At 31.2% G+C, this 22,763-nt stretch overlaps 1 protein-coding gene and 1 non-coding gene across 2 annotated transcripts in view; both read left to right on the forward strand.

Moving 5' to 3' along the window:
- LOC129746177 (NADPH oxidase 5) overlaps positions 1 to 22,763 on the forward strand; it is a 357,046-nt gene that overhangs the window by 45,357 nt on the left and 288,926 nt on the right. The window lies entirely within an intron of this gene.
- On the forward strand, positions 12,485 to 12,556 carry Trnam-cau (transfer RNA methionine (anticodon CAU)). Its single transcript has one exon. It is a non-coding gene; the product is annotated as a tRNA-Met (tRNA).

Here is a 22,763-nt window from a genome sequence, read left to right on the forward strand (position 1 = left end):
AATGTAAATCGAACTAAAATTTACAAGATTTGGCATTATGGATATCGCTAGTGCCCATAGAAAAATTAATTTCTTTTTTTTTTTGGACGAGAGAACAAAACCTAATTCGACTTTGATTTTCTCAATTTTCCGAATCAGCCGAATTTCTTTGTTCAAATACTCCTATTTTGAGAACACTCAGCCCTCAAAAATGAGGGCCGACATTTTTTGAGTCTCTTCATAATTTGAATTTGATATCGGTAGCGTGCCGTGCAAGAACCTTGAACATGGAAAAATATCAGCAGGGAGAAAACCTGCAATAGTCACTCCAAAGAAATTATATATTTTTTTTTCTGTTGTAAGGTTACAAAAGAGTGAAGTTAGGGTAGGGTAGTTAGGGTTATCAAAGAACAATTTAGGAAACAAATATTATTCGAACAAAAATTTTAGGAATCAATTGTATGTGTATAACCACCTAACATTTATCACTTTCACAAAAAAAAAACAAAATCATAAATTATTTGCGACCATTTTAAAACTGAGGCTATAGAAATATAGAAATCAAAAAATGAGAAAAATGGTTATATCGCACACTCATCTGGCGCGACTCCTTATAGTGTAGTTTTGATCCGTTATCGGATAAGACTGGGTTAACTCCTTTTTGGTGTACAGGACTTGTACCCTTTATAGGGTACATAGGCTGTACGTCATATCGTCGGGTCAAATTTACACATTATTTCAAACGCTTGCCCACTCGGTGAGGATGTGAGCCGTTTTTTGTGTGAAATGAAATGTAACATGCAAAAAAAAATGAGAGCAAGTTAGATTTATCCAAAAATTAATATTTTATTTAATGATCACAAATATTAAACACTTTGAATTCATTTTTTTATAAATTTGAACAGCAGTAAAATGGAGCATGCAAGTGGATGTTGAATTTTCAGCAAGTAATTAGGATTTGTGCTGCATCCATCATTTGCCGACTTTCCTCTCGGCCCATGTTTGCAGCATGCCATTAACGAACGTTCTGTGCTATATTTTCATGCCCGGCCCTGTAAATGGAAACTTATTTTATTATCGCTGCAGAGAAAAACATAAAAAAATAGTACTTACTGCAATCCGCCGTTTCCTTTTTTGTTTCGCCAACCATCATTGCTCCTCGGGTGACGGCGATATTTTCACAAGATTAAAAACTACCCGTCTTGAAGCGTACTCGGGCTTTTCCAGAAAAAGTGTAATATTGAACCCACAAAATGACCCCTTATTTGACAGATCCTGGAGGTTCGCAATAATGGGTCAATTTTACATATGTTCAAGTGTTCCCCCAAATGAGTGTGCGTGTCGATATTTGACAGAATCAGACAGAATTGGAAACTCTCCAAAAAGTAGGTCTGATGGCACAAAGTATTACACAATGCGGCAGGTGTACCATTTATTTGCCTTTGCAGGTATTAAAACAATCTATGGCTATAAAAGTTACTTCTACAAAATATTTGTATGTAATGTGATTGAACAATTCCGTCATTTTAAGAATGAATTTTCTTAATAAGCAAATAGTGAAATCAGATCCCGGCATGTTATTCAAACCGTGTTAGTCCAAATTAAAAAAATAGGGCTCTTCCCCAATACATACAAACGTAGTGAAAGATCCTACCTTGTATCTATCAAATTATTGATTGTTTATTTGGTTTGTTTCGTTTGTTTATTTTCTCCTGAAGAAAAAGAGGAGGAAACTACTAAGAACTAGTAAACTAGTAAGAAAGAGCTGAGAAGCTGAGGTAGGAAACTTTAGAAAATAATGAGAATTTTTCGTGTAGTTCTGGAGAATCAGTTCAATCTTGTTTTGAAGCGAAAACCACAATTTAGGCTACAAAAACGGTGTGAAACAACTGTAAATTCACTCACATAAACGACATCTGTTATTAACTTGTAAAGATTGTTCTGATCAAAATTCTTAAATTGTGAGTAGAAGGATTTAAATTTATAGTGAAGATTTAAAGAATATTAAACTACACTTACGTTTGGGTTGTCGAGCTACAGTTTCCAGGCAAGCGTAAGAATATTGTGTTCATATTCAGGGTCCCTTTTGTCGTCGTTCACCATTCTGTCCCCTCCATTCACAGTGACTCGCCAGTATATGCATTCGTTAACCTAATACTTGTTATTCTGAAAGGCTTGAAGACATAACGAAATTTAAACTGAATTTAAGGAAAATTATCCCACTCATTATTTACCTGTTTCTTTTAGCTACTTATCTGCATTACACCTGCTGGCTGTTACCAACTTCGATTCTAGAGGTTTTGTTCGAATATACTGATGAGTAATGATGTTCAATGTTTCAAAACGCGTATAAATTAATCCGAACGAGTTTTTTTTTTCGCAATTACAGCTTCACTTTAATCTAAAGAAGGGGAATGCAGAAGTTCAATGTTATTCTTATTTTTTTTGCAACTGATTCTGCTTTCCACATTTTAAATAATTAATAAAACCAACCCAAATTCACTTTCATGTTCTATCTTGGCGCAGAAAAACTAGACGATTACTTGCAATTGCATACCAACGACACATGCAATGGCCTGTCACTCGGTTCAGAATCTTAATGTTATTACAAGTAAAGTTTCTTTTGATTACACACAATAATTCTTTTACACGTTGATGATCAGTCCAAATCAAGCATACATATGTATTTGTTTACATGATTTTTCAAGAAGTGATATTTTGATGATTCAAAATGTAAATATCCGTTCAGGGTAATGTTACATTTTTTAAACATGTCTTCTCAGGCTATATTTGTTTTCGAGTTCAACAACTCAAAATACCGTGCAACGTAAAATTACATTTATTTTTTCTGTGTTTTTCCAAATGATGATTTAAATGTTTGACCAAAAAATGAAAATTCTTTAATTCTTCTGGACATTACACTACGGAAAATTTGAATATGTCTCCGGTGTCGTCATTAAAATGGCGAAGTCGAATGTTTTTTCGGAAGGCCACGAAATTTCGAAAAATTAAACCACACGCTTCTACCGGGCATTTAAAACTCCGCATTTTGTAATGCACACGCACGTGACGAAGAAACTCGTAGATTTTCATAAATTGTACTTCACAAAACTCACAAGAAAACATTATTATTATGTAGTTGATTACCTCACGCCGATCAAAACGAAAACGGTTTGAAATGAACAATGCACAATTGTCTTTGCTCTTACGTCTAAACATGCAAAATTTTATGTCTTCCAAAGTATAAATTTCAATGCAAGATCTAATATGCGCAATATATGATCTAAAATTACAACGGTTTTCCTAATTTAATGCGAGTAGATGTAAAATTAGATCTTTGCAAAAATAGATCACAAGGAAACTAGATCATTATTCTGAAAAATGTCAATGTGTTAGTTATTTATATTCAAAATGATGTAAATTTAAATCTTTTTTTCATTACATCAAATTATTTTTCGGTCTTTAAGCGTTTCTGTCACGTCTAAATTTAAAAATTTTTTGGTGTGTATGTATGGGAGAGTGGGGAATCATGGGCCACTTTTTTTCGTTGATCCATAACTTCTTTATTATAATAGATAAATTGAAAATATAAAATGGTATGGTTTTCTACATTTTCAAGGTATCATAGGGTATTTTTTAAAATTTTTTAATATGTTATTTTCTTCAAATTCTGACTGTATGAAAAAAAGCAATATTTTTTGGATTTTGAAAAATGGTGGGGAATCGTGGGCCACCAAATCCAAATTGATCAAATAACATGCAAAGTTTATGAGTTGACCCAAAACTGTGATTTCCTAATTCATTTCGTTATTAAAAAGCTATTTCAGATGATGAAGCTATGATTTGCAAATTGGTTGCGTTTGTGTGACTTATTGATGTTTCATCAAAAATTCCTTTTCCACGTGAAAGATCATGACAAAACTAAGATCATAAGCGTATGAGCATATTTTTGTTATGCACTTTAGGTTCCCCATCGATGAAATTACCGGGTGTTTTTTAATTATGTAAGTAATTTTTTTCTAACTTTTTTTTTAGCTTGATAAATAAAAGAAGCATATGATGCCTATTTCAGTCAACAACATATAGGAATACATGCTCACGCAAAGCGACGACGATGACAGTTGGTTTGAGATTTTTATCTCAACACACATCTGAGATATTAAAAGTGGCCCACGTTTCCCCATGGCTCACGATACCCCACTCTCCTCTACCTATTCAAGTTTTAGCTTCATGCAACATGAAAAATGTGGCATCAAGAGAACTTGCATACAACTTGATCAAAGCGCGCGCTTTTTTTACTCCTGGCCCAGTCTTGGGGAACTAGATTGAACAAAATATTTTTGGTTGTGCACAAGTTGGTGAGGAGAGAACTTGAATAAAATATATTTTATCAATTCAAATTTGTTGCAAACATCTGTGAATAACTTGAACGCTTTATATCCAATTTGTACCGTCAAACGGGGCATCATGCAACAGCGGGGTTCAATGCAACATTTATATAACACTACATTGAATCAATTTTTAATTTAATGTATTGTAATAAAGTTATCTTTTAATGATAACAAAATGATGATGACATAATTTCTCGCATCTTAAGCTAGTTGTTTTAAGTTTTTTATTTTTATGTAAAATTTGAAAAATCGAGCAATAAATGTACAAATTTTAACATTTTTTTATGCTGAAAAAAACTTTACCCAGTATGACGGATCGGCTTGATAAAATTACCTACAAACTTTTTACAGGTTTCCTCATATTATACCAACATTGTTGGTGTAAAAATATTTTTCGAACAATCACCCAATTTTTTTAAATGAATATTTTTAATATTCAGTTAGGTGTCTGGGGTAAAATGCAACAAAATGCAAATCAAAGAAATACCTTGTAAATCTCGTTTCCAAGTGTTGGAATATGAATGTTTTGAATCACGCGTTTGTAAACATTTAAATTTCATTCATCCAAACATTTATTTTTATGATTTCAGCTTTTAGAATTTTTCGAAGTATTATTTAACCCCTAAATGTATGCAGCATCCTTAATTTCAGAAAAAATGTGAAAATTTGTTTTTACAGACCCAAAAACTACTGCAATTGGTGTTGTCATGCGTAATGATCTTTAAGACATCGCAAATATATTAAAAATTATGAATTTTCGTACGTGTTCATAAGATTTTTCATTAAAAACAAAGTTTGTTGCAAGTTACCCCATTTTCTAAGAAGGGTGAAAATCGCATGTTTTTAGAAAATTAAAAATAACTGAAGAAACTAATAATTTTTTTAACTACGCCAATTTGATGTCCCAGCATCCTTAAAACTTTTGATGCATAAAGGATACGATTAACTGTGAACATAAGTTTTTTAGAAGCTATTGAAGTTGAAAATTGTTGCATGTTGCCCCAGTTGACGGTATGTTATTACATCAAAAGGGGGGGCACATGGGGCGTTATATGAACTTTTCCCCTACCTCTTTGCTATAGTGGCAGCTTGCCAAATCTGGCCAAAACTTTACTGGTCCTTTTTAAGATCTAATGTACGGAAGAATACGTTTTCTTAGGCACTCCTGCTTGTACATCTTGGAGTCCATGTTTGTCACAAAATGGCGAATATCTTGCCAGATCAAACACTTACTTGCAAACTTATCGGCAAAAACGAATTTGAACTTGCCGGGGACATCGACCATGACCAGAGTGGCTTTATAAAAATTTTGGCCAGGAAGCTGCCCAAAATCCATCTTCACGTACGATTCCTGATCCATGAGGCTGCATCCGTCAATTTTTTATTTGGGTGTCTAAAATTAATTTTCGTCTCATGGCTTCCGTTACGTGTAACTTTTCTGAAACAAAGCAAGCCGTGATGAAATTTTCAGCACTGATAGAGAAAACATTCCAAAACAAAATACTGTCAAAACATTGCGGAGCGCTGTGGTATAATATACAGTGCGTTCAGATTTAAGAAAGTTTAAAAAAAAAGAAAGATTATATTTCATTGTATTTTCAAAAGTTTCAGTGCACCAAAATTGATCAAAATGAGATCTCAAAATCTTTGCACATCAGAAAAATGTGAATTTTGTGGCCTCATGTATCAAAAACCTATTTGAATGTGCAGATTAAGAATAAGAAACATAAAATAAAATTGAGGCTAGAAATTGTTTCTCGAAGAATATTTCATACCTGCATAAAATTTCTAATGATAAATCCTATTTGTTTTTGTTATAAAGTGATTCGAAATAAAGTTATGGATGAATTTGTTAGATACATTTTTTTGTTTAAAAGTCGAATCGAATTTTTCTGACAAATGTTTATCGCCACCCGCATAATGTACATCACATATGCCATGTTATATCTCTTTTATGAATTAAGATACAAAATAAAAATTATACAAAATACAAAATATCAAAACGTGCTAGCAGAAACCGGACCGTTTTGATGCTGGCAGTTGAGAAAATTTATCATCCAAGGAGCGTGTGTGTTGAAAGTGGCTGAAAGTTCTCTCAACTATCGTGCTTTTTGTTGTTAGATTTTGTTTGTCACTCACTTTTTTCCCCTGTTTTCCGACTTACCACCCCCAGAGGCAAGCTGCTTGTGCTTATGCGGAAGTGCAAAGAAAAATCCAAGTGGGTTATCAGTTTTTAAATTACCAAATTATTTTGAACTTCTAAAACAAAGCAAACAGAAACAAAAAATAGGAATCAATGCCAAAATGATTGCATAATTTAGTATCGCATTTTTCACGATGACATAATTAGGTTTTACTGAAGCATCAAAATGTCGGAACATGATGTCATATGAAAGCACTATTTTTTTTGATTTTTTTTGTTCAAGATAACAAAGCAAGGCACCATTAAGGTTACATTTATTACTATAGAGCAGAAAAGTGGGATCAAAACTATAGCATGATTTTTGTGATGAAAAATCAGATTTATTTAGGTTTTAAAATCAAATGGAACTGAACACAAACACAAAATTTGTTCGTTACCGGTATAGTTCGCACATTTTGAATGTTGATTTTTCAGTGGTTGCAAAAATAGGCATCATTAAGGTGTCATTATTTTAAAACAGGATTTTTTTTTTGAAGTGTTGAAATTCAAGCTTATTTGTTGTCAAACAACGAACTTAGCATAGAGCACGGATTACTTTGCGTTGATTTCTCTTTTTTAACGGGTGGCAACTAAAATTTTGGGAATTCTCTTTCAAGTTGTGAAAAAAAGTAAAGTGTACTTGAAGAAGATTTGATTTTTTGGAATTAAAGGTACATTGTCAATCGTAGAAAAAAAATTAGTTTACAGTTGAAAACGGTCCATAATCCGCTGCTCGCCGAAGCTTCCGTTTGATGTCGGAGCAGGAGCGTTGTACGGCCTTCTTGTCAACTTTGTGAAAACATTTCTTGATTCTACCAACCAATTGTTTGCAGTTCGTGGCTCTCCAATTATTCTTGTACACCAATGAGCTCAAAATTCCTAAAAAATCTTCCATTGGGCGACACTGAGTCAGATTTATCGGGTTGTGGTTCTTGGGTACAAATGGGATCAAATGGATATTCAGGAAGGATTGTGTTTTTTGGCATAATAAGATGACGGTTTATCCGGCCAAAACACGTATTGTCCAGAGTCGAAATCTGATCCTCAGTGTATTCTGGGGCTCTTGACTTCTTTCGGCACTTAATTTCAACTTTTTTTTTTAATGTCTTACCAATGTACTGGTGTGAACAATTGAACTTTATAGCGGCATCCCGTTGGCTCAGTGAATCTTCGTTGCTGGAGGCACGAAAAAGAGAAAAAAGTTCTTTTGCGTCTATAATTTTCGCTGGTCTACCACTAGCTTGCTTGCGAGTAGTTGCTGGGGTTTTTAGAATATGGTTAACAGTGGAAGTCCTCAAGAACGACCATGTTTGTCGACCGTTCATTGCACCGAGAGCTTTTGAGGTAAATTGTCTCGTCTCATCTGTATAAGCTTAGCAAGTGTGCGTAAAAACTACTCTCGTCAAGTTTTGTAAAAAGGTCAGGTTACAATAGTGATTGATAAATTGGATTATCCATCCGTCATATTGGCAACACTTCCCTAATGATTTCCTGATTGTTCAACTGGCAACAATTCCAGTGAACACTACGAATTCACTCTTCGTCGATTCTAGAACAATAGCGAATTGACGTTCTCTCTCACTAGCGACTTTCTGTTATTGTTTACATTTGCCACGCGGTTCGACATTCCGGATTAATCGCCGCGAGATAAACACCGTACAGCTAGGTCGTCACGAGTGAGTTTCAACAATTGTTAAAGAATTTTGAGCAAAAATAACAGAATTCGAGAATTTATTTTATCGAAAACACATAATTTTTTTCGGCAACGTTTTTGTTTTCATAGCATCTCCCTCTTTCAGACATCACGTAGTTATCGAACCTCAGTGGTAGTCGGACCTCTCATCCGCTCCTTGTGATCGTCGTCACTGGCAAAGGAATACAACTCGGATGCATTTTTCCTGTTGATGCCCGCCGGATGGGCCGTTGGGTCATCGCTGGTCTTGGCCCGTCGTTGTTACCATGCTGCTCAACGATGTTCGGTTGATTGATGTGTTCCCGTTGAGCGAAACCAAACTTGCCCAAGAGAATGTCCAGCGGAAGATTATCAGCGCGTTCGCGCGGTGGCGATTTCTTTGACGACCGTTGGCCGTTCAACCACACGTTCACCGAGCCGAGTCTTTTGATGCTCTTGCCTGCCTCCCAGAGAAGGTCGAGTGTGATGCGCATTCGACGTCCAAACATCAGTTCTCTTGGTGATTTTTGAGCGGTTTTTCCGCTCCGCGTTGTCCTGTACATTGCCAGAAACATGTCAAGTGTCTCCTGCAGTGGCTCTTCCTTGTTGATTTTTTTCATCCCTCGTTGGTCCGTTGGATTACAGACGGTGGGGCGTGGTGAGGATGTGAGAGATTCCGTTTGCTTTGCAGTAGTACTCAAATTCGTCGCATGTGAACTTCGCCGTTGAACGTAGTTGATACCAAAGTCATATCATAGCTAAACGAGCCCCAATGGCTGCAGTCGATTCAGTCGGAGCAGAGGCTGGTTGTCTGTCTCAAGAATGAACTCTCGTCCCTGCAACATTCGATGAAACTTCGTGACTGTGTGCGCACGTCACGTGTAACCTGTACATGACGCTCATTGGACCGGTTGTTCTCTACGGGCACGAGACATGGATAGTGCTAGAGGAGGACCTGGAGGAGGATCTTTGACGGCTTGACGGAGAACGGAGTGTGGAAGCGAAGGAGTGTGGAAGCGAAGGAGTGTGGAACCACGAGCTTGCGCGACTCTACGGCGGACCCAGTATCCAGAAGGTGGTGAAGGCTGGTCAGATACGCTGGGCAGGACATGTTTCGAGAGTGCCGGACGACTGTCCTGCAAAACAGGGGTTCGCTAAGAATCCGGTAGGAATTAGACCAAGTGGAGCGTGATCTGGCGAATGTGGGATGTCCAAGAAATTGGAGTACGGTTGCCATGGACCGAGTGAATTCTAGGAATTATGTCCGTCAAGTCATGTCAAGCTATGGGAAACGATACTGGATCGTGGCGCCGATTCCGGTTTGCGATGCATCAGTGGCGACCACAAAGTACTATGCCTGGTTGTGGTGGGCCAGCATCAGGACAGATTTGAGAAGCTCCTTGAAGCCTTCAAACGAACGTTGGAAGTCGTCTGACCAGGCCAACTTAGCGTCTTTCTTCAACTCCTTGATGAGCTTCGCGTAATAATTTACGGCGCACAAGAATGAACGCAGCTCGGTGAGATTCCGCGGTGGTGGCATCTGCGAGATGGCAAACACCTTCCCGGGTCCGTGCGGATACCGTTGCGGTCGATGATGTGGCCCAGGTACTTCACCTCCGTCATGTAGAATTTACACTTTTCGATTTTGAGCCGAAATCTTGGATCTGTTACTGAGTTTGTTCCAAATTTCAGTCGTGTTCAGAGTGCGTACAATGCCGTTGTACTGAAGCGGAAATGGCGAGTTGAAGTCCTGCCAGTGAGCCGATGTATTTTACGATAAATTTACGATATTTATGGCTTATGTTCTTTCTTTCTTTGATATCGTATGTTTCTCTTATAATTCCCATCATCTTTTAAAATAGGAGCTTCTTGAGTGTCATTGGATCCGCAGCCGTCTCGCCATCCATCTTCGCCAGCAACCGGGCGATGAACATCTCTTTCAGTGTTGTCACCGTGTCTTGGAACGAAATGTCCGGTGGGGTCCTTGGTAGGACGAAGTTTACGTAGCGATCGTGGTCAACCGGAGACAGCTTTCGCACGAGCAGCCGTCCTTTGTCGACATCCTCCAGCTTCTCTCTACCCTTGGTGAAGGCCTCCTCGTGCCGGGAGTACCAATTGTCAAAAACCAGTCCGCCTTGGGGGTCGTAAACAAATTCCGAGATGGAGTTGGAAAGTGGTTCCATCAGGAACTCGTTCTCCTTCGGCTTGAAGAGCTGCTCAAGGAAATCCTCCTGGGTGTTGGACTGGATCTTCAAGTAAGCGGTAAGCTACGCTAAAATCGCCGGGAGATCCGGCTGCTGCGGGTCCATTTTCAAAATCTTCGACATTCTGGGTTTGAGTCGAACAAGACGCGAAAAACTCGGTAAAACGACGCGAAACTACTTCGCGAACTACTTCGACCAGTCAACAGTGTTAGTTTTTAGTAGGAGATATAAAATCAAATTTCATGTTCCAAAGTTTAGCCCGAACGGCTCAACGCTACAAATGGAAGAAAAACTGGATCCACTTCCAGCCAGAAGGAACTTATTTGCCGGGGGACTCGAATGAAACGAAAAAGTTCCAAGCCCCCTCCAGGAACCTGAAACCTTGCTCGATGCGTCCAACCGTGTGTAACAACGTTTAGTAGTCCAAATGTGGCTCTAATGATTTATAGATTTCAACGGCCCAGCGAGCGGTAGAGCTGTCACATTCGGTCTCGAAAGGAGCTAGATAGGCAGCTATATGGGTCTCTCGGATTGAGCGCGATCTGCGCGCCCTCGGATGACTTAATATGGGCCTAAACTGGCTCATTTGAGACTCCAAGTTAGCTTGCAGTGCTGGTGCGTTCAGCAGGAAATTGGACAACTGCTGTTTTCATGGATGGCTTTCAACTGGACTATCAACAAATTTGATATGACATTCTGGGGAACATGTTTGACCAAGATTGGCGTTCGGATTAGTTTCTGCTCTCGGATTGTGATTGATGGCCGAGTGCATAAAATGTCCCAAAAGCTAATCACACAGAAGGAGAACAACAACAGACACGTCCACTCACTACTTGTTTTTCAGCATTCGAACAAGTTTTGGTAGATTTTAGTTTCCTCCCGGGTAGCACAAGAAGGGGGCTTCAAACATTGTAATTCAAGTTGTCGGTCATATTTTCTGGGCCCCAAAAGGAAAATAAAACGCTTATCTCAGACGTATGAACAGTAAATACCGCGCCAAGTGATATATGGAATCGATTTTCAGAGATACTTCATCCAATTATTACGTTATTCCTGAGGCGTTTCGGATGAGGCGCAAAAAAAAGGTCACTCCAACCAAAATTGGCATCGTTTTCGCGCCTTTTCGGTTGACCCGTATTTATCTTGGCTACCAAAACATCAGCCCATTGACCAGTTGAATGTAGCACGTCTTGGTAGCAGCAAAAAATACAAGTGTTTTTCTTCCTCGCCACATCTCTCGAGGGTTTGCCAGGCCAGGGCAGTGTATGTATTGCTTTATTTTGTCAGCCTGATCCTCCCCTATTTGGGATTGCGAACAAGTGTTCGCGCACTTTGACACTCGGGGGTCTCCACCGCATGAAGTGGCCCTTTTATGGTGGACCTTCTTCGGAATTGCCCGGGTGCCAGGGTGGTTTCTCTCTCGATTTTCATCATATTTACTTCACCGGTCAATATATTAAGATTCCGGCTGTCCGATGCCGCCGTTCGGGTCTTTCTCTGAAACCAAAAGGAAAAGTACATAATTCATACAACGTCGACGCGCGATTCCCCTATCGGATGGCACCGGAGCCTGGCAGGCAAGAAATATAGCCTTCGATTTACACTATCCACCCCAAAGCAAAGCTTTAGCCAAAGAGCAAAGCGGCGGCATTCGTAGAGGAACAAAAAAAGTCGGCAGCCAGATTGAAGAATCGATTAAGTCAACGGTACAAAGGCAACAACAACATACAAAAAAGACAAGAGGACAACCCCGATCGCTATTGGGGCTTAAATTTAGCTTAGTTTTCTTAAAAAGTCGAAACATAAAACTTTTGTGACCCTATCAAACGGTTCTCGGTAAAGCATCGGCTTGTGGCTATTTGAGTTCATTTCCGTTTAACGAATTTTTCACAAAAAAAAAACTTTTTATTTTGATTAGCCAAAAATAGCGTTTTTTTTTTATTTCACTCACAATTATTTCTAAAATTAACATAACATGAATTAAACATAAATAAAAAAATTAGAATTAAGAAATAAAAATAAACTCAAAAGATTCAGATCCCACAAACATCAACACAGCAGAGTGGCGCAGTGGAAGCGTGCTGGGCCCATAACCCAGAGGTCCGTAGATCGAAACTACGCTCTGCTAATTTATTTTTAGGAAACACATTTTTGTATAGTATGTACAAATATACAATTTCTCTGAAAGAATTCAACTCTCTATTGTAGGCTTGTCAGATTGCCCTGTCATGTCTGTCATGTCTGTCATTTCTGTCATTTTTGCCATTTTTGCCATTTTTTGTCATTTTTGTCATTTTTGTCATTTTTGTAATTTTTGTCATTTTTGTCATTTTTGTCATTTTTGTCATTTTTGTCATTTTTGTCATTTTTGTCATTTTTGTCATTTTTGTCATTTTTGTCATTTTTGTCATTTTTGTAATTTTTGTCATTTTTGTAATTTTTGTCATTTTTGTCATTTTTGTCATTTTTGTCATATTTGTCATTTTTGTCATTTTTGTCAGTTTTGTCATTTTTGTCATTTTTGTCATTTTTGTCATTTTTGTCATTTTTGTCATTTTTGTCATTTTTGTGATTTTTGTCATTTTTGTCATTTTTGTCATTTTTGTCATTTTTGTCATTTTTGTCATTTTTGTCATTTTTGTCATTTTTGTCATTTTTGTCATTTTTGTCATTTTTGTCATTTTTGTCATTTTTGTCATTTTTGTCATTTTTGTCATTTTTGTCATTTTTGTAATTTTTGTCATTTTTGTCATTTTTGTAATTTTTGTCATTTTTGTAATTTTTGTCATTTTTGTCATTTTTGTCATTTTTGTCATTTTTGTCATATTTGTCATTTTTGTCATTTTTGTCATTTTTGTCAGTTTTGTCATTTTTGTCATTTTTGTCATTTTTGTCATTTTTGTCATTTTTGTCATTTTTGTCATTTTTGTCATTTTTGTCATTTTTGTCATTTTTGTCATTTTTGTCATTTTTGTCATTTTTGTCATTTTTGTCATTTTTGTCATTTTTGTCATTTTTGTCATTTTTGTCATTTTTGTCATTTTTGTCATTTTTGTCATTTTTGTCATTTTTGTCATTTTTGTCATTTTTGTCATTTTTGTCATTTTTGTCATTTTTGTCATTTTTGTCATTTTTGTCATTTTTGTCATTTTTGTAATTTTTGTCATTTTTGTCATTTTTGTCATTTTTGTCATATTTGTCATTTTTGTCATTTTTGTCAGTTTTGTCATTTTTGTCATTTTTGTCATTTTTGTCATTTTTGTCATTTTTGTCATTTTTGTCATTTTTGTCATTTTTGTCATTTTTGTCATTTTTGTCATTTTTGTCATTTTTGTAATTTTTGTCATTTTTGTAATTTTTGTCATTTTTGTCATTTTTGTCATTTTTGTCATATTTGTCATTTTTGTCATTTTTGTCAGTTTTGTCATTTTTGTCATTTTTGTCATTTTTGTCATTTTTGTCATTTTTGTCATTTTTGTCATTTTTGTCATTTTTGTGATTTTTGTCATTTTTGTCATTTTTGTCATTTTTGTCATTTTTGTCATTTTTGTCATTTTTGTCATTTTTGTCATTTTTGTCATTTTTGTCATTTTTGTCATTTTTGTCATTTTTGTCATTTTTGTCATTTTTGTCATTTTTGTCATTTTTGTCATTTTTGTCATTTTTGTCATTTTTGTCATTTTTGTCATTTTTGTCATTTTTGTCATTTTTGTCATTTTTGTCATTTTTGTCATTTTTGTCATTTTTGTCATTTTTGTCATTTTTGTCATTTTTGTCATTTTTGTCATTTTTGTCATTTTTGTAATTTTTGTCATTTTTGTCATTTTTGTAATTTTTGTCATTTTTGTAATTTTTGTCATTTTTGTCATTTTTGTCATTTTTGTCATTTTTGTCATATTTGTCATTTTTGTCATTTTTGTCATTTTTGTCAGTTTTGTCATTTTTGTCATTTTTGTCATTTTTGTCATTTTTGTCATTTTTGTCATTTTTGTCATTTTTGTCATTTTTGTCATTTTTGTCATTTTTGTCATTTTTGTCATTTTTGTCATTTTTGTCATTTTTGTCATTTTTGTCATTTTTGTCATTTTTGTCATTTTTGTCATTTTTGTCATTTTTGTCATTTTTGTCATTTTTGTCATTTTTGTCATTTTTGTCATTTTTGTCATTTTTGTCATTTTTGTCATTTTTGTCATTTTTGTCATTTTTGTCATTTTTGTCATTTTTGTAATTTTTGTCATTTTTGTAATTTTTGTCATTTTTGTCATTTTTGTCATTTTTGTCATATTTGTCATTTTTGTCATTTTTGTCAGTTTTGTCATTTTTGTCATTTTTGTCATTTTTGTCATTTTTGTCATTTTTGTCATTTTTGTCATTTTTGTCATTTTTGTCATTTTTGTCATTTTTGTCATTTTTGTCATTTTTGTCATTTTTGTCATTTTTGTCATTTTTGTCATTTTTGTCATTTTTGTCATTTTTGTCATTTTTGTCATTTTTGTCATTTTTGTCATTTTTGTCATTTTTGTCATTTTTGTCATTTTTGTCATTTTTGTCATTTTTGTCATTTTTGTCATTTTTGTCATTTTTGTCATTTTTGTCATTTTTGTCAGTTTTGTCATTTTTGTCATTTTTGTCATTTTTGTCATTTTTGTCATTTTTGTCATTTTTGTCATTTTTGTCATTTTTGTCATTTTTGTCATTTTTGTCATTTTTGTCATTTTTGTCATTTTTGTCATTTTTGTCATTTTTGTCATTTTTGTCATTTTTGTCATTTTTGTCATTTTTGTCATTTTTGTCATTTTTGTCATTTTTGTCATTTTTGTCATTTTTGTCATTTTTGTCATTTTTGTCATTTTTGTCATTTTTGTCATTTTTGTCATTTTTGTCATTTTTGTCATTTTTGTCATTTTTTGTCATTTTTGTCATTTTTGTCATTTTTGTCATTTTTGTCATTTTGTCATTTTTGTCATTTTTGTCATTTTTGTCATTTTTGTCATTTTTGTCATTTTTGTCATTTTTGTCATTTTTGTCATTTTTGTCATTTTGGTCATTTTGGTCATTTTGGTCATTTTGGTCATTTTGGTCATTTTTGTCATTTTTGTCATTTTTGTCATTTTTGTCATTTTTGTCATTTTTGTCATTTTTGTTATTTTTGTCATTTTTGTTATTTTTGTCATTTTGTGTTTTTTTTTGTTATTTTTGTCATTTTTGTCATTTTTGTCATTTTTGTCATTTTTGTCATTTTTGTCATTTTTGTCATTTTTGTCATTTTTGTAATTTTTGTCATTTTTGTAATTTTTGTCATTTTTCTCATTTTTGTCATTTTTGTCATTTTTGTCATTTTTGTCATTTTTGTCATTTTTGTCATTTTTGTCATTTTTGTCATTTTTGTCATTTTTGTCATTTTTGTCATTTTTGTCATTTTTGTCATTTTTGTCATTTTTGTCATTTTTGTCATTTTTGTCATTTTTGTCATTTTTGTCATTTTTGTCATTTTTGTCATTTTTGTCATTTTTGTCATTTTTGTCATTTTTATCATTTTTGTCATTTTTGTCATTTTTGTCATTTTTGTCATTTTTGTCATTTTTGTCATTTTTGTCATTTTTGTAATTTTTGTCATTTTTGTCATTTTGGTCATTTTTGTCATTTTTGTCATTTTTGTCATTTTTGTCATTTTTGTCATTTTTTTTCATTTTTGTCATTTTTGTCATTTTTGTCATTTTTGTCATTTTTGTCATTTTTGTCATTTTTGTCATTTTTGTCATTTTTGTCATTTTGGTCATTTTTGTCATTTTTGTCATTTTTGTCATTTTTGTCATTTTTGTCATTTTTGTCATTTTTTTCATTTTTGTCATTTTTGTCATTTTTGTCATTTTTGTCATTTTTGTCATTTTTGTCATTTTTGTCATTTTTGTCATTTTTGTCATTTTTGTCATTTTTGTCATTTTTGTCATTTTTGTCATTTTTGTCATTTTTGTCATTTTTGTTATTTTTGTCATTTTTGTTATTTTTGTCATTTTGTGTTTTTTTTTGTTATTTTTGTCATTTTTGTCATTTCGGTCATTTTTGTCATTTTTGTCATTTTTGTCATTTTTGTCATTTCGGTCATTTTTGTCATTTTTGTCATTTTTGTCATTTTTGTCATTTTTGTCATTTTTGTCATTTTGTCATTTTGTCATTTTTGTCATTTTTGTCATTTTTGTCATTTTTGTCATTTTTGTCATTTTTGTCATTTTTGTCATTTTTGTCATTTTTGTCATTTTTGTCATTTTTGTCATTTTTGTCATTTTTGTCATTTTTGTCATTTTTGTCATTTTTGTCATTTTTGTCATTTTTGTCATTTTTGTCATTTTTGTCATTTTTGTCATTTTTGTCATTTTTGTCATTTTTGTCATTTTTGTCATTTTTGTCATTTTTGTCATTTTTGTCATTTTTGTCATTTTTGTCATTTTTGTCATTTTTGTCATTTTTGTCATTTTTGTCATTTTTGTCATTTTTGTCATTTTTGTCATTTTTGTCATTTTTGTCATTTTTGTCATTTTTGTCATTTTTGTCATTTTTGTCATTTTTGTCATTTTTGTCATTTTTGTCATTTTTGTCATTTTTGTCATTTTTGTCATTTTTGTCATTTTTGTCATTTTTGTCATTTTTGTCATTTTTGTCATTTTTGTTATTTTTGTCATTTTGTGTTATTTTTGTTATTTTTGTCATTTTTGTCATTCTTGTCATTTTTGTCATTTTTGTCATTTTTGTCATTTTTGTCTTTTTTGTCATTTTTGTCATTTTTGTCATTTTTGTCATTTTTGTCATTTTTGTCATTTTTGTCATTTTTGTCATTTTTGTCATTTTTGTCATTTTTGTCATTTTTGTCATTTTTGTCATTTTTGTCATTTTTGTCATTTTTGTCATTTTTGTCATTTTTGTCATTTTTGTCATTTTTGTCATTTTTGTCATTTTTGTCATTTTTGTCATTTTTGTCATTTTTGTCATTTTTGTCATTTTTGTCATTTTTGTCATTTTTGTCATTTTTGTCATTTTTGTCATTTTTGTCATTTTTGTCATTTTTGTCATTTTTGTCATTTTTGTCATTTTTGTCATTTTTGTCATTTTTGTCATTTTTGTCATTTTTGTCATTTATGTCATTTTTGTCAATTTTGTCATTTTTGTCATTTTTGTCATTTTTGTCATTTTTGTAATTTTTGTCATTTTTGTCATTTTTGTCATTTTTGTCATTTTTGTCATTTTTGTCATTTTTGTCATTTTTGTCATTTTTGTCATTTTTGTCATTTTTGTCATTTTTGTCATTTTTGTCATTTTTGTCATTTTTGTCATTTTTGTCATTTTTGTCATTTTTGTCATTTTTGTCATTTTTGTCATTTTTGTCATTTTTGTCATTTTTGTCATTTTTGTCAGTTTTGTCATTTTTGTCATTTTTGTCATTTTTGTCATTTTTGTCATTTTGGTCATTTTGGTCATTTTTGTCATTTTTGTCATTTTTGTCATTTTTGTCATTTTTGTCATTTTTGTCATTTTTGTCATTTTTGTCATTTTTGTCATTTTTGTCATTTTTGTCATTTTTGTCATTTTTGTCATTTTTGTCATTTTTGTCATTTTTGTCATTTTTGTCATTCTTGTCATTTTTGTCATTTTTGTCATTTTTGTCATTTTTGTCATTTTTGTCATTTTTGTCATTTTTGTCATTTTTGTCATTTTTGTCATTTTGTGTTATTTTTGTTATTTTTGTCATTTTTGTGATTTTTGTCATTTTTGTCATTTTTGTCATTTTTGTCATTTTTGTCATTTTTGTCATTTTTGTCATTTTTGTCATTTTTGTCATTTTTGTCATTTTTGTCATTTTTGTCATTTTTGTCATTTTTGTCATTTTTGTCATTTTTGTCATTTTTGTCATTTTTGTCATTTTTGTCATTTTTGTCATTTTTGTCATTTTTGTCATTTTTGTCATTTTTTTCATTTTTGTCATTTTTGTCATTTTTGTCATTTTTGTCATTTTTGTCATTTTTGTCATTTTTGTCATTTTTGTCATTTTTGTCATTTTTGTCATTTTTGTCATTTTTGTCATTTTTGTCATTTTTGTCATTTTTGTCATTTTTGTCAGTTTTGTCATTTTTGTCATTTTTGTCATTTTTGTCATTTTTGTCATTTTTGTCATTTTTGTCATTTTTGTCATTTTTGTCATTTTTGTCATTTTTGTCATTTTTGACATTTTTGTCATTTTTGTCATTTTTGTCAGTTTTGTCATTTTTGTCATTTTTGTCATTTTTGTCATTTTGGTCATTTTGGTCATTTTTGTCATTTTTGTCATTTTTGTCATTTTTGTCATTTTTGTCATTTTTGTCATTTTTGTCATTTTTGTCATTTTTGTCATTTTTGTCATTTTTGTCATTTTTGTCATTTTTGTCATTTTTGTCATTTTTGTCATTTTTGTAATTTTTGTCATTTTTGTCATTTTTGTCATTTTTGTCATTTTTGTCATTTTTGTCATTTTTGTCATTTTTGTCATTTTTGTCATTTTTGTCATTTTTGTCATTTTTGTCATTTTTGTCATTTTTGTCATTTTTGTCATTTTTGTCAGTATTGTCATTTTTGTAATTTTTGTCATTTTTGTCATTTTTGTCATTTTTGTCATTTTTGTCATTTTGGTCATTTTGGTCATTTTTGTCATTTTTGTCATTTTTGTCATTTTTGTCAGTTTTGTCATTTTTGTCATTTTTGTCATTTTTGTCATTTTTGTCATTTTTGTCATTTTTGTCATTTTTGTCATTTTTGTCATTTTTGTCATTTTTGTCATTTTTGTCATTTTTGTCATTTTTGTCATTTTTGTCATTTTTGTCATTTTTGTCATTTTTGTCATTTTTGTCAGTATTGTCATTTTTGTAATTTTTGTCATTTTTGTCATTTTTGTCATTTTTGTCATTTTTGTCATTTTGGTCATTTTGGTCATTTTTGTCATTTTTGTCATTTTTGTCATTTTTGTCAGTTTTGTCATTTTTGTCATTTTTGTCATTTTTGTCATTTTTGTCATTTTTGTCATTTTTGTCATTTCTGTCATTTTTGTCATTTTTGTCATTTTTGTCATTTTTGTCATTTTTGTCATTTTTGTCATTTTTGTCATTTTTGTCATTTTTGTCATTTTTGTCATTTTTGTCATTTTTGTCATTTTTGTCATTTTTGTCATTTTTGTCATTTTTGTCATTTTTGTCATTTTTGTCATTTTTGTCATTTTTGTCATTTTTGTCATTTTTGTCATTTTTGTCATTTTTGTCATTTTTGTCATTTTTGTCATTTTTGTCATTTTTGTCATTTTGTGTTATTTTTGTTATTTTTGTCATTTTTGTCATTTCGGTCATTCTTGTCATTCTTGTCATTTTTGTCATTTTTGTCATTTTTGTCATTTTTGTCATTTTTGTCATTTTTGTCATTTTTGTCATTTTTGTAATTTTTGTAATTTTTGTCATTTTTGTCATTTTTGTCATTTTTGTCATTTTTGTCATTTTTGTCATTTTTGTCATTTTTGTCATTTTTGTCATTTTTGTCATTTTTGTCATTTTTGTCATTTTTGTCATTTTTGTCATTTTTGTCATTTTTGTCATTTTTGTCATTTTTGTCATTTTTGTCATTTTTGTCATTTTTGTCATTTTTGTCATTTTTGTCATTTTTGTCATTTTTGTCATTTTTGTCATTTTTGTCATTTTTGTCATTTTTGTCATTTTTGTCATTTTTGTCATTTTTGTCATTTTTGTCATTTTTGTCATTTTTGTCATTTTTGTCATTTTTGTCATTTTTGTCATTTTTGTCATTTTTGTCATTTTTGTCATTTTTGTCATTTTTGTCATTTTTGTCATTTTTGTCATTTTTGTCATTTTTGTCATTTTTGTCATTTTTGTCATTTTTGTCATTTTTGTCATTTTTGTCATTTTTGTCATTTTTGTCATTTTTGTCATTTTTGTCATTTTTGTCATTTTTGTCATTTTTGTCATTTTTGTCATTTTTGTCATTTTTGTCATTTTTGTCATTTTTGTCATTTTTGTCATTTTTGTCATTTTTGTCATTTTTGTCATTTTTGTCATTTTTGTCATTTTTGTCATTTTTGTCATTTTTGTCATTTTTGTCATTTTTGTCATTTTTGTCATTTTTGTCATTTTTGTCATTTTTGTCATTTTTGTCATTTTTGTCATTTTTGTCATTTTTGTCATTTTTGTCATTTTTGTCATTTTGGTCATTTTTGTCATTTTTGTCATTTTTGTCGTTTTTGTCATTTTTGTCATTTTTGTCATTTTTGTCATTTTTGTCATTTTTGTCATTTTTGTCATTTTTGTCATTTTTGTCATTTTTGTCATTTTTGTCATTTTTGTCATTTTTGTCATTTTTGTCATTTTTGTCATTTTTGTCATTTTTGTCATTTTTGTCATTTTTGTTATTTTTGTCATTTTTGTCATTTTTGTTATTTTTGTCATTTTTGTTATTTTTGTCATTTTGTGTTATTTTTGTTATTTTTGTCATTTTTGTCATTTCGGTCATTCTTGTCATTTTTGTCATTTTTGTCATTTTTGTCATTTTTGTCATTTTTGTCATTTTTGTCATTTTTGTCATTTTTGTCATTTTTGTCATTTTTGTCATTTTTGTCATTTTTGTCATTTTTGTCATTTTTGTCATTTTTGTCATTTTTGTCATTTTTGTCATTTTTGTCATTTTTGTCATTTTTGTCATTTTTGTCATTTTTGTCATTTTTGTCATTTTTGTCATTTTTGTCATTTTTGTCATTTTTGTCATTTTTGTCATTTTTGTTATTTTTGTCATTTTTGTTATTTTTGTCATTTCGGTCATTCTTGTCATTTTTGTCATTTTTGTCATTTTTGTCATTTTTGTCATTTTTGTCATTTTTGTCATTTTTGTCATTTTTGTCATTTTTGTCATTTTTGTCATTTTTGTCATTTTTGTCATTTTTGTCATTTTTGTCATTTTTGTCATTTTTGTCATTTTTGTCATTTTTATCATTTTTGTCATTTTTGTCATTTTTGTCATTTTTGTCATTTTTGTCATTTTTGTCATTTTTGTCATTTTTGTCATTTTTGTCATTTTTGTCATTTTTGTCATTTTTGTCATTTTTGTCATTTTTGTCATTTTTGTCATTTTTGTCATTTTTGTCATTTTTGTCATTTTTGTCATTTTTGTCATTTTTGTCATTTTTGTCATTTTTGTCATTTTTGTCATTTTTGTCATTTTTGTCATTTTTGTCATTTTTGTCATTTTTGTCATTTTTGTCATTTTTGTCATTTTTGTCATTTTTGTCATTTTTGTCATTTTTGTCATTTTTGTCATTTTTGTCATTTTTGTCATTTTTGTCATTTTTGTCATTTTTGTCATTTTTGTCATTTTTGTCATTTTTGTTATTTTTGTCATTTTTGTTATTTTTGTCATTTTTGTTATTTTTGTCATTTTTGTCATTTTTGTCATTTTTGTCATTTTTGTCATTTTTGTCATTTTTGTCATTTTTGTCATTTTTGTCATTTTTGTCATTTTTGTCATTTTTGTCATTTTTGTCATTTTTGTCATTTTTGTCATTTTTGTCATTTTTGTCATTTTTGTCATTTTTGTCATTTTTGTCATTTTTGTCATTTTTGTCATTTTTGTCATTTTTGTCATTTTTGTTATTTTTGTCATTTTTATCATTTTTGTCATTTTTGTTATTTTTGTCATTTTTGTCATTTTTGTCATTTTTGTCATTTTTGTCATTTTTGTCATTTTTGTCATTTTTGTCATTTTTGTCATTTTTGTCATTTTTGTCATTTTTGTCATTTTTGTCATTTTTGTCATTTTTGTCACTTTTGTCATTTTTGTCATTTTTGTCATTTTTGTCATTTTGGTAATTTTTGTCATTTTTGTCATTTTTGTGTCATTTTTGTCATTTTTGTCTTTTTTGTCATTTTTGACATTTTTGACAATTTTGACAATTTTTTGCAATGTTGACAAATTTTGTGAAATTTTGACAATTTTTGACAATTTTTGACAATTTTTGACAATTTTTGACAATTTTTGACAATTTGACAATTTTTGACCATTTAGACAATTTTGACAATATTGACAATTTTGACAATTTTGACAATTTTGACAATTTTGACAATTTTGACAATTTTGACAATTTTGACAATTTTGACAATTTTGACAATTTTGACAATTTTGACAATTTTGACAATTTTGACAATTTTGACAATTTTGACAATTTTGACAATTTCGACAATTTTGACAATTTTGACAATTTTGACGATTTTGACAATTTTGACAATTTTTACAATTTTTACAATTTTGACAATTTTGAC

The sequence above is a fragment of the Uranotaenia lowii genome, chromosome 2 (assembly GCF_029784155.1).
Source record: "Uranotaenia lowii strain MFRU-FL chromosome 2, ASM2978415v1, whole genome shotgun sequence".
Taxonomy (NCBI): Eukaryota; Metazoa; Arthropoda; class Insecta; order Diptera; family Culicidae; genus Uranotaenia; species Uranotaenia lowii.